Consider the following 16,247-nt stretch of genomic DNA (forward strand, 5'->3'; position numbering starts at 1 on the left):
CGGGGCCTTGTTTACTGGAGACAGATGTCTCTTCAGATTACATCTCCCCACTGTTAGGCATTTTGTCTAAGGTCATCCTGTTGAGTCCTGGCAGCTTCTCACATCTCAGATCTCTGGGACATTCTAGAGGTTCCCCCTATCTTATGCCCCCTCCCCCCAGCAGCTGCATATTTCTACTCATTCTCCTGGCCCTCTGGGCTTCTCTCCTGACCCCCCCCCATACCTGATCCTGACCCCCTTTTTCCTCCACAGTCCCTCTCCCACTCAGGTCCCACCCTCCCTCTGCATCCATTGATTATTTCCTTCCCCTTTTAAGTGGGTTTGAAGCGTTCTCACTTGGGCCTTCCTTCCTCTTAAACTTCTTTTTTTTTTCTTTCCATTTTTTATTAGGTATTTAGCTCATTTACATTTCCAATGCTATACCAAAAGTCCCCCATACCCACCCACCCCCACTCCCCTACCCGCCCACTCCCCCTTTTTGGCCCTGGCGTTCCCCTGTTCTGGGGCATATAAAGTTTGTGTGTCCAATGGGCCTCTCTTTCCAGTGATGGCCGACTAGGCCATCCTTTGATACATATGCAGCTAGAGTCAAGAGCTCCGGGGTACTAGTTAGTTCATAATGTTGTCGCACCTACAGGGTTGCAGATCCCTTTAGCTCCTTGGGTACTTTCTCTAGCTCCTCCATTGGGAGCCTCTTAAACTTCTTATGGTCTGTAAGTTGTATCACAGGTATTCTACACTTTTTGGCTAATATCCACTTATCAGTAAGTACATACCATGCATGTTCTTTTGGTTTTGGGTAATCTCAATCAGAATGATATTTTGTATTTCTATCCATTTGCCTGCAAAATCCATGATGTCCTCATTTTTAATAGCTGAATAGTATTTCATTGTGTGAATGAGCCACATTTTCTGAATCCATTCTTCAGTTGAGCGACATCAGGTTGCTTCCAGTTTCTGGCTGCTCATAAGTTCTACTATGTTCATAAGGCTGCTATGAACATAGTGGAGCCTGTGTTTTTGTGGTATGATGGGGCATCTTTTGGGTATATGCCCAGGAGCGTATAGCTGAGTCTTTAGGTAGAACTATTTGCAATTTTCTAAGAAAGAACGAGATTGGTTTCCAGAATGGTCTTACCAGTTTGCAATCCCACCAATAATGGAAGAGTGTCCCTCTTTCTCCACATCTTCACCAGCATGTGGTATCCTGTGAGTTTTTGATCTTAGAGATAATGATTGGTGTAAGGTGGAATCTCAGGGTCATTTTGATTTGCATTCCCCTGATGACTAAGGATATTGAACATTTCTTTCTTTGAGCGCTTCTTAGACATTCAAGATTCCTCTGTTGAGAATTCTCTGTTTAGCTCTGTACCCCATTTTGTAATTGGGTTATTTGGTTTTTTGGAGTCTAACTTCTTGGGTTCTTTATATATTTTGGATATTAGCCCTCTATTTGATGTAGGGTTAGTGGAAATATTTTCCCAATCTGCGGGTTTTCATTTTGTTCTATTGGCTGTGTTCTTTGCCTTACAGAAGTTTTTCAGTTTCATGAGGTCCCATTTATCAATTGTTGTTCTTAGAGCCTGAGCTGTTGGAGTTCTGTTCAGGAAATTTTCCCCAGCACCAATGCTTTCAAAGCTATTTCCCACTTTCTCTTCTATTAGATTCAGTATATCTGGTTTTCTGTTGAGGTTCTTGACCCACTTGGACATGAGCTTTGTGCAGGTTGATAAATATGTATCAATTTGCATCCTTCTACATGCAGACTGCCAGTTAGATCTGCACCATTTGTTGAAGATGCTTTCTTTTTTCACTGTATGATTTTGGCTTCTTTGTGAAAGATCAAGTGACCATAGGTGTGTGGGTTTATTTCTGGGTCTTCAATTCTATTCCATTGACCTACCTGCCTGTCTCTGTACCAATACCATGCGTTTTTTTGTCACTATTGCTCTATAGTACAGCTTGAGATCAGGGATGGTGATTCCCACAGACGGTCTTTTATTTTTGAGAATTGTTTTTGCTATCCTGGGTTTTTTGTTTTTCCATGTGAAGTTGAGAATTGCTCTTTCAAGATCTATAAAAAAATTGTGTTGGGATTTTGATGGGGATTGCATTGAATCTGCAGATTGATTTTGGTATGGTGGTCATTTTCACAATGTTAATCCTACTGATCCATGAGTGTTGGAGATCTTTCCATCTTCTGAGGTCTTTGATTTCTTTCTTCATGGACTTGAAGTTCTTGCCATATGGATCTTTCACTTGCATCGTTAGAGTTACACCAAGATATTTTATGTTATTTGTGGCTATTGTGATGGGTGTTGTTTGCCTAATTTCTTTCTCAACCAGTTTATCATTTGTATAAAGGAAGGGTACTGATTTTTTTTTAGTTGATTTTATATCCAGCCACTTTGCTGAAGTTGTTTATCAGCTGTAGGAGTTGTTGGGTCTTTGTGTGGTTTAGGTATCAAAGAAATTGCTTTTATTATGTTTAGAATTTTTGGGTTTGCCTGTGTATATCCACAATAGTGATACCTTGCTGCAGGCATAAATAGTTTACAGCCTACTTTTAATTAGGGTTCAACTTATCCTCTAGCCCTCCACCTGTAGCCTCCCCCAGCCTGAAGTGGGCTAGTGCAGACCACGTCGCCACTGAGATGGGGCGACCTGTGGTGCAGCTTTCCAACTTGGCTTCTTTTGATGTGTCAACTGCCACTGCTCTTCTCCGAGATCCTGCTGCCTGCTGAGACACCTTTGAGACAATCCACTTTGCGCTGCTTCTTTGTCTTTGGGCTGGCTCCAGGCACCAAGAATGGATTGGCGGGGGATGGGCCTCCCCTCTTTATAAGCACAGACTCTTAGTAAACTTTGGGGTCTTGATCAGAGAAAAATTTGTCTCGGCCTCATTCTTTTCTGGCCATCTAGTCTCTTTTTCAGCCCCAGCCTGCCTTTAAGGAGTTCCCTGTTCATGTAGGCCACGGGCAGCTTACAATTACATTCACCCACCAGAGATAATGGAAAAGAAAAGTTATTAGGGTGTGGGGGACGTGGACCTGCTCAGCAATAGTTCTTTTGGGGTGAGCATGGTCTTCTTTGTTAGCAGTTCAGTCCCATAGCAAATGCTCAATATGGCTCTGCAGCCAGAGACCAGTCCTCTAGGTAGGCAGAGAGCACACATGAACTGGCAGTTACAAGCCAGTCCTTATGGTAAGCAGACAACATATATGAACTGGCATCTACAGACCAATCTTTTTGGTAGACAAAACAAGGCACAAACCAGCAGCTATTCTCATCCTGAAAGAACCTTTAGGCTTGATAACAGGCCTGAGGTAAGACCATGAAAACAGCATACTGCCTCAGGAACCTCACAAGCAGTTCTTGGGTGAGCTTCTCTAAGTGACAGCAAATCGAAGAATAGCAAGACAGAGCAAACCAAATCAATGCTCAGTGTTCATCTCTCACTGTGGGTGGGGTCATATTTATACACCTTCATTAAGGGTCCTTTCACATGTCTGATTTAACAACACATCCTTTCACCTGTGTGCCCCAGCAAAACATCATTTGACATAACTAACTTTCCAAAGAAACTAGAAGTTTCCACTTCACCTTGACTTCTTCCTTTCCAATTTGTATACCCTTGATCTCCTTTTGTTGTTTAATCACTCTAGCTAGAACTTCTGAGTACTGTATTGAATAGATTAGGGAAAGAGTGGGCAGCCTTGACTTGTCCCGGATTTTAGTGGAATTGCTACAAGTTTCTCCCCATTTAATTTGATGCTGCCTGTTGGTTTGCTGAGAATTACTTTTATAATGTTTAGGTATGTGTCATGAATTTATGATCTTTTCAAAACTTTTAGCATAAAGGGGTGTTGTATTCTGTCAAAGGCTTTTCAGCATCTAAAGAGATGATCATGTGATTTTTTTTTCTTTGAGTTTGTTTCTATAGTGGATTACATTGATGGATTTTCATATATTGATCCATCCCTGCATGCCTGGGGTGAAGCCTACTTGATTGTGGTAAATGATGCTTTTGATGTATTCTTGAGTTCGGTTTGTGAGAATTTTGTTGAGTTTTATTTTTTTACATAGATCTTCATAAGTGAAATTGGTCTGAAGTTCTCTTTCTTTGTTGGGTCTTTGTGTGGTTTAGGTATCAAAGTAACTGTAGCTTCATAGAATGAATTAGATAGTGTTCCCTCTGTTTCTGTTTTGTGGAATAGTTTGAGGAGTATTGGTATTAACTCTTCTTCGAAGGTCTGATAGAATTTTGCACTAGAACCATCTGGCCCTTGGCTTTTTTGGGGTGGGGGATAGGAAGTTTTTAATGACTTTTTCTATTTCTTTAGAGGTTAAGGAACTGTTTGGACAGTTTGCCTCATCTTGATTTTAATCTTGATATGTGTATAGAAAATCATCATTTCACCTAAATTTTCCAGTTTTGTTGAGTATAGACTTTTTGTAGTAGGATCTGAGGTTTTGTTGTTGCTGTTCTTTTTTAATTTCCTCAGTTTCTGTTGTTATCTTTCCCTTTCATTTCTCTTTTTGTTGGAATACTGTCTCTGTGTCCTTCAGCCCTTTAGTTAGTTTGGCTAAGGGGTTATCTTGTTTATTTTCTCAAAGAACCAGCTCTTGTTGATTTTCTCAAAAGACTAACTCTAGTTTTTGTCGATTATTTGTATTGTTCCCTTTTTTCTAATTGGTTGATTTCAGCCCTGAGTTTGGCTATTTCCTGCCATCTACTCCTCTTGAGTGTGTTTGCTTTTTTTCATTCTAGAGCTTTCAGGTGTGCTGGTAAGTTGCTAGTATAGAATCTCTCCAGTTTCTTTATGAAGGCACTTGGTGCTATGAACTGTCCTCTTAAGACTGCTTTCATTGTGCCCCATACATTTGTGAAGGCTGTGCCTTCATTTTCATTGATTCTAGAAGGTCTTTAATTTCTTTCTTTATTTCTTCTCTGGCCAAGTCATCATTGAGTAGGGAGTTGTTCAGTTTCTATGAGTATGTGGGCTTTCTGTTGGTTTTGTTATTTAAATCCAGCCTTAGTCCATGGAAATCAGAGAATGCATGGGATTATTTCAATCTTCTTATATCTGTTGAGTATTGTATTGTGTAGTCAATTTTGGAGAAGGTTCCATGAAATGCTAAGAAGCATGGATATTCTTTCGTTTTGGGGTGAATGTTATGTATATATCAGTTAAATCCATTTGGTTCCTAATTTCTGTTATTTTCATCATGTCTTCTGTTTAGTTTCTGTTTTGATGACCTGCACACTGGTGAGTGTGGTGTTGAAGGATCGGTGTGGTTTTGAGCTTTAGTAAAGTTTATTTTATGAAAGTGGATGCCCTTGCATTTTGATTTTTAAGTCCTGGACTGTTTTGCTCACTCCCTTCACCTGTTTGATTGGAATTTCCTGTACTTCTTTAAGGAATTTATTAGTTTCTTCTTTAAGGGCTTCTACCTGTTAGCCTGTGTTCTCTTGTATTTCTTTAAGAGGGTTATTTATATCCTCCTTAAAAGCCTCTTGTCTTCATAAGATGGGATTTTAGGTCTTCAGGTGTGTTAGGGTAACTAAGGCTGTGGTAGAAGAACTGGGTTCTGATGATACCTAGTTACATTGGCTTCTGTTGATTATGTTCTTTTGCTGCCTTTTACCATCTGGTTATCTCTGGTGTTAACTAGCCTCGGTGTCTTGGTCTGGAGCATAGCTCCTTGGAAGCAGAAGAACTGTGTGACCTGTGTTAGAGCAGGCCTTCTGGGAGGCAGGCAGTGCTGTCTCTGTGTAGGGCAGGCCTCCTGTGCCCTTGGTTAGAACAGACCTCCTGTTAGATAGGCTGGCTTTGGGGTCCAGGGCAGATATATGGATGTGTCATGGGTTCAGGTGGAAGTGCAGAATGGAAGGTTGGTGGGGTTTAGGCATAGCAAGATTGATCTGACACCTGTTGGGCCTTGTTGGGGTCCCTGATGGTTTAGGTATTGGGGCAGAAGTCTCACCTGTGTTCCTGGTTAGGCCAGACTTCCTAGGAGGCAGTTATTCATGGACCTTATGTTCCAGACATACTAATCCACAAGAAATTTTTCAAATTAGTCCTTGCTATTGCTTGACTGAGTCCCTCAAAGGATTGACTAATCCCTGGTGTAGCAATGTGAGGGACAGTACTATCTTTCGGAGATGGGTCTTGTTGGGATGTAGTGACAGTGTACATATATGTAGTCTCTATTGTTTCCTGACTTCAGGACATAATCTCTTTCTCTCATATGTGCTCCTACCATGTGGTGCTTACATAGGAATTTATTACCATAGCCATGGCAGTAGTGCTGCCTTTGCTTTGAACCTGTATAACCCTAAGCTAAACAAACCAATTTCCTATGGAAATATTCTACCTTGGGTATATAATTCAATTAAGCACACTTGGCTGAAACATCCACACTTTTTTTTTACAGTAATTATCTTTTGAAAGTGTAATAAATTTACAGAAATATTTCCAAGGCATTTTAGTCTACTTGCCATTGAATAATTTGACTTTATATTGTCAACATAATGTCCTATCAATCATAAATTAGAATATACTACACCCAAACATAAGCCCACCAAAACTAAAAATTAATATGAATGAATTTTAATCATGCAATCCTATTTAAATAGGACGGAATGGACAAACACAAAAATATTGCTTATAGCAAAGAGATCACACATATTTTGTAGTAGAATTTTTGTTCTATCATTTCCTATATAAAAACCATTCAATATTTTCTTTATTTTTGAGCCCTAGACATGTTTAAAGACTATGGATGAACAATCTAACAAATTTCTCACAATTTGGGTTTGCCTGTTACTTTTGTTAGCTTTCTGTTGTTGTAATGACCAAATATGTGGCAAAAACCCACTTAAGGCAGGAAGACTTTAATTTTAGAGTTCAATTGGATTCAGTCCACCATGGAAGTGAAGGCACGGCAGCAAAACCTTGATGCATCTGAGCATCTTTTGTCCACTGCCAGGAAACACAGAAATAGAATTAGGTTATCAGACATCAAGATCCATACCCAGTGATTCATTCCCTTCAACAAGCCTCTAATCCTAAAGTCTCCATAGCCTTCAGACACAGTAGCATGAGCTAGGGACCAAGTTCTCAAATGCATGAGTCTGTATGGGTGGGAAGGGCAATCCACATTCAAACCACACCTTGCTTCTTTCCCCGATAGCATCATGAAAAAATAATTTATAATAAACACCTTAAGGACAGTTTGAGGGCATACTATCCACCATATCAAAGATGGCTTGGCATCAGGAATGTGAGGTGGCTGTTCACACTGCACCCACATCAAGGAGCAGAGAATGGGCAGGAAGTGGAGACAGGCTCAAACCTCCAGGCCTTCCTCCTCCCAGTGACTAACTTCCTTCAAGGTTTCTACAACCTTCCAAAATAACATCTCTAAATGAGGACAAAGTGTTCAATATATAAACACACAAGCCTAGGAGAACATTTCAGAGAAATCCTCAGCGCCTGGCAGTTTCTCTCAACTTCTTTTTCTATGGCCTTGGTAAATCCTCATCAGGTAGAATTTAATTTGATTTCATCTATTACTAGAGATGTTGATATCAATTGGGTTGTACTAGACTTCTCTATTACTAAACTTTACTATTACCTTTTAATTTTTTATTATTATGATAAACAAGCTTTTTATGAGTAGTTACTTTGGAATTTTATAAACATTCCAAGAGTGGGCAAAGTTATGTTATCAATTTCTTATTCCTGTTGTGGATATATAAACTCATGATTTTCTGTGTAATTCAGTGGATTGTGGTTTGCTATTCTCATCTATTCTGATGCTCAGGATCTTTTGTGTCATTAAATATATCCAAAGTTATCAACTTCATTGTTTTTTGATGCAACACATTTTCCAAGCTCATGTCATGTTTTCTTTGACCAAGCCCCAGATTACCAATTCCTTCAAAGAGCATGATTTCCTTTCCATTGGGAAAGATGTTCCACATCCAAGAAATGAGGCTCCGTATGCTGCTGGACACTGAGACTTGATTTTTCTATGCCTTCCTGGGGATAGAACTGGGACATATCTGTATATATACTCATTTGCATGAGTATTTTACATCCACATAGTACACGAGTAATGTACATCCACACTATTACCAGAATTATAGGTTTATTTACTCTGTTCTCTGCTTATATTACTAGCACCTCTGCACCTCATCTTTCTCCATAAGAACCTGACTCCTATTATCTTTGATATTTTCTTGATTGATATAAGCCATCTCCCATCATTTCTGCATACCATCTCCTTTTTGGGTACTTCTCTGTGTCCCAACTTGGCAACTCCATATCAAATTAAAGGGCACAAATGAAGCTTTTATTATAAGATGAAAAGTGAGTAAAGATTCTTTCTTAACATTTTCTGCTTCCTCTAACTACCAGCTCAACAAAGAGCTCTACCTACATTAACTCTCCACACAGGATCTCAAGGTATATTCATGAGCTTTGTTCAGAGATTTTAGTTAATTTCTGTGCGTTAACTCAACCAGAGTGAGGGCTGATAAAGGCTGGATTTTTTTTCTTTTATTCTTTTTTGTATTTTGGATACATCTATAAAAATAAAAAGGATTCTGAAAACTTGTTCCCTTGAACAGATATTAAACTTTATCACAATTTTCTTTCAATTAAAAAAAAATAAAGTACAGTGGACACTTAAGGGTTCTTTGGAAAGTCAGATGTGTCAGATGGAGTTTTGCTGGGGCAAACATGTGAAAGAGTATTTTCCTGAAGCAGACACAAGTGAAAGAATATTTTACTAAAGCAGGCATGTGAAGGAAAGTTTCACTGAAGCAGACACAAGGTTAAAGGATTTTCTCCTAATGCAAGCATGTGAAAGGACACATGATAAAGGATTCTTCCCTATGGAGATGCATGTATTGGTCCACATTGCATAGTTGAGCTCCATTTGTCAGGACTCTACAGAGAGATGAACCAAAAACTTCTGGTGGTATGCTGGTGGCTTCTTGTCTTCCTTGGACTCCAGCTAATTGGCAGAATGATGTCAGCTGAGACTAACTCAGATGCTGAGGCAAGACCTGTGGAGGACAAATGATGTTTGGAGGGAATATAAATAGGACTCAGTAGAGTTCGAGAGGGGCTTGACTGTAGAGCTAGTTGTACAATGCTTGTTGGTCTCTTGTCTTTGCTGATCTTTGCTTCTCTGAGAGAGGCAGAGCTGAGAACTCCTGGCATTCCCAGTGATCCATATCCCTTCTGCTGACCTATGCCGATTCAGCTGAGGCCTGGCTAAATCTGCTAGGTCATGCCACCACTGCTGCTGCTGATTCAAGTTTGCTATCCCAAACTGAACTGGACTGCTAGTATATTCATGAAGTGTTTGCGAGTGGATCAAGCTGCCACTCCTGATCAGTAAACTGAACTGCTAATTTCCTGACAATGCAGATGGTATTTGCTCCAAAGAATCCTTTCTAAACAGGTCTACTTCCCCCATATCCTCTCTTTTCTACTACCTCTTGTGAGTGGTGGACTAGAAGGAAGATTAAAGCATTTAAGGACCATCATTAAAAGTAGGCTGTGAAAAAATTAAAGCTACAGTAGTAATGTTTCTCTTTAATCTGAAAATGTGGCAAATCATAGTGGTTAATGTCCCAATGTTAAGCAAAACACGGCTCCCCGGAGTGAATCAAATTTTGCACTATGCCCTGTGCTGTGTTTAGTTGACTAATATTTCAATTAAGAGTTTCCATCCCTGTTCATAAGAAAGTTTTAGCTATTTGTTTTGCTTTAATATTTATCAATGACCTTGACTAGAGATCCAGTTTCTCTATTTTATCTTTCAAGAATAAAAGAAAAAAATCCAGCCTATTATCATCCACATAAGCTTTCTTCTAAGCTTTATTATTTGACTAAGAAGAGACTTGTGTCTCCAGCGTCACTTCAGTTTGCGTTGTTTGCTCTTACTGCGGGGCAGTGCATTTTGGATGAGATACGTTGCGCTTTTTTTTTTTTCACTTTACTTCTGCTTCTGCATTGGGGCTTGTATGTCTTGAGTTCATTTATTGGTTAAATATCTGTTTGTTTGTTTGTTTGTTTGTTTATAAAAGTCACCTTTTTTTAGTGCAACTTGGTACAAGCTTTTCCCTCAGTGGAATGCTGTGTTTTCCCCCACTCTTGGAGCTGTCCTTTACATTAGTTTGCACAAGAATAGGAGAAAACTGGTGTGCTTTACCATATAATACCATACAATAGGAGAAAAATCAGTCAAATTAAGCCCATCTTTGTGTGCAGATAGAATTCTGAGTTCTGGAGCCCTATCCTCTCTTATAATTTGTCCTAGTTTATTTGGTTTTTGTTGTTGTTGTTGTTGTTGTTGTTGTTGTTGTTGTTTGAGTATTCTCCTGAAAAGGATAAAACACAATGGAAGAAAGCACCGACATAAGATCGGCCTGTAAGGAAGCTCAGGAACAAGCCATTACGCGGTCTCCATCCATGAACTCTGCTTTAGTAACTGACTCGAGTCCTGCCTTGAGTTCCTGACCTGACTTCCTTCCATGATGATCCATGATGTAGAAGTATAAGATGAAATAAACTCCTTCCTAAGTTGCTTCTGGTCTTAGTATATTATCACAGCAATAGAAATGCAAAGACACAACTTGATCCTGATCTTGAATGTACTCTACTGTTTGGATCCCCAGCTTGCTCACTATTGAGAAAGTTTGAAACCCTAAATGTCACATGACACCTGGAATTTCCCAAACCATGTATACCCAAAACATGCCTCACCTCTAGGTACAGGACTGCTCACCCTCTGCTGCTTGGTGCTTGAGGCTCTGGAGGCCAGTGAGCACTAAGACCTTGTGTTATCCCAAGTTGTATTGCATGGCACCTAGAGCTGAGTGGATGTGTGCACCTCATACTGTACATGTACAGTTACAATATGGTAGCTGCACCTCCACTGTCCAGTATGTACCCAAAGCCTACCTCACCTTGGGCTTGCACATCATGTGATTGGCTTCTTAAATCAGTTTGAAATATAGTATCTATTTTCATTCTAACCACTTTTATTCAGCTGATAATTCTAGTTTTTTAGCTTGGTAAGTGGCTTATTACACTGTCTATTTCCAACAAGTCTATCACCTGAACATATTGGTATTTTAGTATTTATTGTCAGGATCCATGATGTTGGCTCAACACAGCCCTTTAAAAGCTTTTTCGTTTTTTTAGTTTGAAATTTTTAGTTTACTTTTATGTTTATATTTAAATATACCATCTTGTCATCTATTCCCGTTTGCTGTCCCAGCTCTGTTCTTAGTACTCCCATTCTTTTCTTACTTGTCTAAATTGATTTTTAAAATACTCCACTTCTCTATTACTTGATAATGATAGCCTATTTTTTCTTACCAATTACCTTTAATATTAAAATACTTTCCTTTGTTTTTTGCACTGTTGTGGATTGAACATAGGGCTTTATGAATAATAGGTAAGTGTCCACCACTAAGTTACATCCTCAGCCACCCACTTACTTTTTATTTTTGAAATAGAGGCTCACAAAATTTGCCTTAATCTACATAGGTAGCCCAAGTTGGCCATGAACTTGTGATATACCTGTTTCCCCTCTCACATCTCTGGGATCCTTGTCCTTCTATAGCTTTTTTTCTCCTAGCTTCTTCTAGGCCTTCCTCTAGCTCTTTTCCTTATTATTATTAACATTACTTAATAAGCATATTGAATTTTTGGCATTATTTTTTGGGTCGTTGGTTTCTTATTTGGGAATGTCTTTTTAACAAAACTTTTATAATTTGTAGATAATTTAACACACATTTGGAATCGTAAGAACTAATAGCGATCACACATTATCTCTTCTGGTTTTTGCTTATGATGGTATCTTGCAAAATCATAGCAACAGAATCATAACTGTGCTGTGGGCATTGATGTAATCTATCATGGCTACCTAGTTTTATATCAACCTGACACAAGCTAGAAGCATCAGGGAGGAGAGAGCCCCAATTGAGAAAAATCTTCCTGAAGATTGGGCTGTAGGCAAGTCTATAGAGATCTCGGTCACAGTACTTTTCCATAGCAATAGTAACCATAACTAAGATATCCGTTGAGCTTATGCATATTTTCCCACGTTTACTTATGACTTTGTGTGTAGATGTGTGCATGCATATGTGGTGTCTATCAATTTTATGACTTGTAAGTTTGGGTATATACCACATAAGCAACTCCTTTTACCCTGTACTGTTGAGCAGCAATAACCCCTTCCTAACACCTCATCACTAGTCTCCTGTTGTTTAACTTTTTCATCTTATTTTTATGGTATTAAGGTATGCTTCTTTGTATTAGTTCCTTTGTTGTGGCACTAAGCATTAGAGCATGCACAAGTGGCTTATTACACTGTCTATTGCCAACAAGTCTATCACCTGAACATACTGGTATTTTAGCATTTATTGTCAGGATCCATGATGCTGGCTCAGCACAGCCCTTTCCAAGCTTACTTAGTTTGAAAACCTTTAACATGTGCTTACAGTATTCACACATGATTCCTGAATAACATCTACTTCCTGTTATAACTATCAAATATTTGATGCTTAGGATTCTATGCAGAAACCTATTTCAACAGATCTTTTTATTTGAAAACCTTATAGTACTGATTTTAACCATTTACAAACTCTCCATCTTGAAAATCTATAATATAGTATATTTATACTCTTTTGGGGGCTAGGCATATATATAATATATTATTTATATTGTTGCCTATTATGTCTGTTGCTTCATATGTAACTATAAAACTTGATAGTAGTTTGTAACTAGTTTATGAATTATTTTTACTGTTCTAGACTGTGGAAATGTACAGGTGTCATGAAGGTGACACATGAGCCTTCAAACCTATTGTGCCCCCAGAGAAGTCATCATAGATGACTCATGGGACTTGCCACTATCACAGCATGCTTTCTCTTTGAGACAGGCAAAGCCTCATAGTCCACCATCACACTTCCATCTAAGCAGGTCAAACTTCACCAAAGAATTCAAGAAAAAAATGGTTTTTCTCTCTTATAATGGTAATTACTTAGATGAGTTATTAAATGATGTTACTTTGCAGGTTCGGAAATAAAATGAACATCTATATTCAATTCTAAGCTAATTTTAAGTAATTGAGTTTTCACCATTAGTCTTTTAATATCTGTTTGTTTGGGAAATAGTGTATTGTTAAGTTTCTCCGACAGTCTTCTAAAGAATGCTTGTGCTGCCAAGTGCCCCAAATACTAGGATACTTCTTATTCTTGCCTGGTTGCTTTGCACTTATTTCTTGGTCTAGTGAAACAAATTTGGTGCACCATCCCTAATAGTTTAGATGAGCAACATCATCTTAGGTGAATGACATTATCTTCTTATGTGATTAATGTCGTATTCTATGACTGACTCTCCAGGAAATGATTCCTCATTGTTCACAAATGGCCAGCAGATCACAATGTAGCTCTATTTTGCACTACACATTTATTTCTAGTATTTTCTCACATGTTCTGCTTCAGGGCAGAGTTGTGAAGTATTAATAGTTATACTTTTGTGAATAACCAATTTATTTATATTTCCCCTTCAATGTTGTTGTTACTACTGTCATAGTAATAAAAATGTGTCAAATTTCTACTGCTGTATTTCTTCAATTTTATATTTTTCTAGTTCTTAATGCATTCCTGCATTAGATATGTTCATCTATTTCCTGTTATAACTATCAAATATTTAAGGCTTGGGATTCAATGCAGAAAAGTTCAGTTCACAGTTTCAGGATTTTGAGGGCATGGTACCAACTTCAGCTTGGCTCTAAACATCTATCAGAAAGCACAGGATCTAAGAACAATAAACAAACTGTGGGGAAGGGAAGGAAGGCAGGATATATGCTAAATAATTTGATAAATGCATTCAGTGTGTGTGTGTGTGTGTGTGTGTGTGTGTGTGTGTGGCACAACCCATGTAATTAGAGGACAATTTGAAGGAATTGGGTTTTTTTAACTACTACCATCAGTTTCCGTAATTGAACTCAGATTATCAGACTTAGTGGCAGGTACCCTTACCTGCTTATCTACCTCCTAACCTCAATTTTTGTGTGGACATTTAAATTTTCTTTCTTTTTCTCTCCTTTTCTTTCTTTCTTTTTCATTAATTTATTTTTTATTCACTTTACATCCCAGTAACTGCCCCACCTCCCTCCTCTCCTCTCCTCTCCTCTCCTGTCCATCTCACTCTCATAAGTCTCTTCCCCCATTACCCTCACGCTTTTCCTCAGAGAATGGGAACCCCCCCCCCCGCCTTAGGTACCATCTGGCCCTGGGACATCAAGTCTCAGAAGGACATAGTACATCCTCTCCCACTAAGGCCAAACCAGAAAGTTCAGCTAGGGTTAACTTAGCTAAGTTCCTTCTACAGAGATCCATTGGCCATCCACAGTAAGAGACAGCCACCACTCCAATTGCTAGGGGATCCACATGAAGACCAAGCTGCACATCTGCTACAAATGTGTAGGGAGCTTAGGTCCAGGCCCTGTGTGCTTTTTGGTTGGTGATTCAGTCACTGTCAGCTCCAATGGGCCCAGGTTAGTTGACTCTGTAAGTCTTGTGGTGTCCTTAACCCCTCTGGATCCCTCAATCCTATCCCCAACTCCCCAAGCTCTGCCTGATGTTTGGCTATGGGTCTCTGCATCTCTTTCCCTCCACTGCTGGATGAAGTCTCTCAGGAAACAGTTATGCAAGGCTCCTGTTGCAAGCTTAGCTGAGTATCATTAATAGCATCTGGTTGGCTCTCTCCTATAGGATGGGTCTCACGTTGGGCCAGACATTGGTTGACCATTCCCTCAGTCTTTGCTCCATCTTTCTCCCTGTGCATCTTATAGGCAGGACAAATTTTGGGTGGAAGGTTTTGTGGGTAGGTTGATGTGTTCCCTCCCTCCACTGGAAGTTCCCCCTGGCTATAGGAGATGGCCCAATCAGTCTCCATATCCCTCACTGACAGGAGTCTCAACTAAGGTCACCCTCAAAGACTCCCAGGAGCCTCTCTTGTCCCAAGTCTCTAGCTACTGCCAGAGATGCCCCGCCCCCCGTCAAATTTCTGTTCTCTTTTCCAATCTTTTCCTGGCCCCTCTTCCCACACCTGAGCCCTATCCCCATTCCTCTCTTCACCCCCTTCCCCCCTCAATTCCCTCCACCCAGCCAACCTTGATATCTGTTTCCCTCTGAGTGAGATTCATGCATTCCTCCTGTGGGCCTTCCTTATTATTTAACTTCTGTGAGTCTGGATTGTAGCGTGGTTTTTCTGTACTTTATGGCTAATGTTCACTTATAATGAATACATACAATGTATGTCTTTCTGGATCTCGGTTACATCAATCAGGATATTTTCTAATCCCATCCATTTGCCTGCAAATTTTAAATAACTGAGTAGTATTCCACTGTGTAGATGTACCATATTTTCTTTATTCTTCAGTTGAAGAACATCTAGGTTGTTTCCTATTATGAATAAAGCTGCTATGAACATAGTTAAGCAAGTCTTTATGGTATAGTGGGGCATGCCCAGGATTGGTATAGCTGGATGTTGGGGTAGAACTATTCCCAACTTTCTGAAAGACCACTAAGTTGTTTTCCAAAGTGGTTGTACAAGTATGCACTATCACCAGCAATGGTAGAGTGTTCCCCTTGCTCCACATCCTCACCAATATGTGCTGTCACTTGAGTTTTTGATCTTAGCCATTTTGGCAGGTATAAAATGGAACCTCAGAGTCGTTTTGATTTGTATTAATTGTTGATCTTAGTGCCTGAGCTATTGATGTTCTGCTCAGGAATTTGTTTCCTATGCCAATGTGTTCAAGATAGTTCCCCACCTACTTTCTCTTCTATTAGATTTAGTGGGATACTAAACTTTAAATTACCTTCACCTTCTGTGTATCATAAAATATTATTGGCAGTGTGCTGCATTGGTCCATGAATTTGTTTCACGGTGTATATATACATCACAGAGTCAAAAACAGAAACAAACTGCAAGCATTAAACCCCAGCGAGGAAGATGCTGCATGGTTTCAGTTCTTTATCCACCACACATGAGTTAACACATGAGATAACATAATTGTGGTCATCCCATGGATGGAACAGGAAAAGCAGCCACTTTGTCAAGAGAGAACATGTATAGATATGCAAGCAAATTCCAGACGGAAAGAACTCAAGATGGAATCTGGCATGTTAATATTCCATTTAT

General features: G+C 39.3%; 1 long non-coding RNA gene across 1 annotated transcript in view; it reads right to left on the bottom strand.

Moving 5' to 3' along the window:
- Positions 1–8,579: 8,579 nt before the first annotated feature.
- The window catches only part of Gm11999 (predicted gene 11999), a 43,433-nt gene continuing 35,765 nt past the window's right edge, over positions 8,580–16,247 (bottom strand). The window contains exon 4 of the long non-coding RNA NR_166812.1: positions 8,580–9,079. This is a non-coding gene — a long non-coding RNA (predicted gene 11999). The remainder of the gene's footprint in view (positions 9,080–16,247) is intronic.

Source organism: Mus musculus, chromosome 11 (genome assembly GCF_000001635.26).
Source record: "Mus musculus strain C57BL/6J chromosome 11, GRCm38.p6 C57BL/6J".
In the NCBI taxonomy this organism is placed as follows: Eukaryota; Metazoa; Chordata; class Mammalia; order Rodentia; family Muridae; genus Mus; species Mus musculus.